The following is a 1940-nucleotide window of genomic DNA, read 5'->3' on the forward strand; positions in this document are numbered from 1 at the left end:
ATTTGTGCCGCAATTCTGCATTTCCTCCCTATACCTTAAGTTAAGGAGGGAATGTTCCCCCTTCTTTTACACCTCTTGACTTTTGACCTTTGACCACCAGCTTCGACATCCCAACTCGTTTTCGGATTACCCCCCCACGTCCCAAATATCGTGACCGTATATCGAGCGGTTAAGATTTGTGCCCAACAGTTGACGGACGCACGGATGGCCGGACAGACAATCATGCGATTCTACAAGCTGCACCTGACTACGTCAGATGAGCTAAAAAAAACGAACTTTGTCTATATGCATTCCGCTATTTATTGATTTCGGACCTCCAAACTTGCCACGCTGTTAGTTTATGAACCTGAGGGTGGCCTAAGCACATTTAAAGGTATACACTAAAAACTAATATCTCAAAGCAAGTAAAATATTAAAAGTGTGTTATAAAGCAATTGCGGTTGTTGTCATAACGCGCAATGTATGTTGGGATTCTACATTTCATGTTGCATGTACTGCGATAGCGGCCGTGTACGTGCACTGGCAGTGCGTTACGCCAGAAATGGCTTCGCCTTTGATCTCAGGCTTTAGCTGGCGTTTCTCGATTGCCAGCGAGTCAGTTGTACATTTGAGAGTGCTGGCGAAGCACTGTTAACTGCGTGTATACTGTGTACACTGTTTACTATATAAGTACTGTATTACGCAGTTAATATAAGTTATGTAAGTACTCCTTACAACTGGGTATTCTTTAATGTCATTTTCAGGCATTCAGCAGGTGAAGTATAGATAGAAGGTGCATTAAGTATAACTTTTATATGGTTTTTTGATATATCAATGACGGCAATTACATTAAATCTTACAAATCAATGACATTTATGATTTCAGATGAATTTCGGGTACTATAGTCTCCCCTTCAGTCTAAGGGCGCGTTTCTTTGGTCAGATCCACGGATCTCGATCAGATGGATTCGTTAATCTGACTGTTTGTTTGGTCGGATCACTTGATCTCGATCCACCGAACCCGATCCTTCCAGCGAGGCGGATTCGAACGGGATCCAATATGGCGGCCCGCGCCTCAGCCAATCACATCTTGTTCTTTGTTATGAACCATCCCGTGATAGGTCACAGCAAAACGTGAACCGGTGAAAGTGAGTTTGCGTTTGTTTGGTCGGATCGGGATCACATGATCTCGATCAGACGGATTCGTCCCAAACAAATGCGCCCTAACATGCCCTCATCAAAACAAAAGGCAGTGGTCACTTCTTCTTAAAAGGGTGGGGTGGGTGGGGGTACAGTGCGGGGGTCAGTGTAGGGATCGACCGGGGTGAAATGGGTACATAGCTGCTGCCTGCGACACTTACCTGACATTTCACCACAGGGACAACTCCTACATTTCGCCTAATAAGTAGTACGCCATATTTGCACTCAACATATTTCCACATTAAAATGCATGTACTTCTTGTATATTTCAACTTTGCAGCTAACCAAGACATTGCCCCCCTATGTACCTACGCACACAAATACCTAAGTACCTACAGATATCAATTGGATGCTCAATACTTAATAGGCAGTATTCATGCTAACTTGGTGCAATTTCATAACCGTGCTGTATATCCAGAAGCTTTTACTACACAGAATCATTGAATCGTTAGAACCGTTTTTGTCTGAATATTGTTTATTGTTTGTTTCTTTGTTACGAATCTATCCTTAGAACCCAGTAAATATATGTGACTGAATTTGCTCTAAAAGTTGTTTCTACGCGTTTTTTCCCGAGCAATTAACGCCGGGTACCCGGCTAGTACGATCTGACAATGCCGCCCTTCAACCCCAGAGTCATGAGTGCAATATCTCCTGCTGCTGCCCAAAGTAAGAAAGCATGTCACTCTCTCTCTCTCTCCCTCTCTCTCTCTCTCTCCCTCTCTCTCTCTCTCTCCCTCTCTCTCTCCCTCTCTCTCTCTCTCT

General features: G+C 43.8%; 1 protein-coding gene across 3 annotated transcripts in view; it reads right to left on the minus strand.

The window, feature by feature from the left end:
* The window catches only part of LOC106816825 (methylcrotonoyl-CoA carboxylase subunit alpha, mitochondrial-like), a 20185-nt gene that overhangs the window by 6832 nt on the left and 11413 nt on the right, over nt 1-1940 (minus strand). The gene's annotated exons all lie outside the window — the stretch shown is intronic.

The sequence above is a fragment of the Priapulus caudatus genome, unplaced genomic scaffold (assembly GCF_000485595.1).
Source record: "Priapulus caudatus unplaced genomic scaffold, Priapulus_caudatus-5.0.1 Scaffold1498, whole genome shotgun sequence".
Classification (NCBI taxonomy): Eukaryota; Metazoa; Priapulida; class Priapulimorpha; order Priapulimorphida; family Priapulidae; genus Priapulus; species Priapulus caudatus.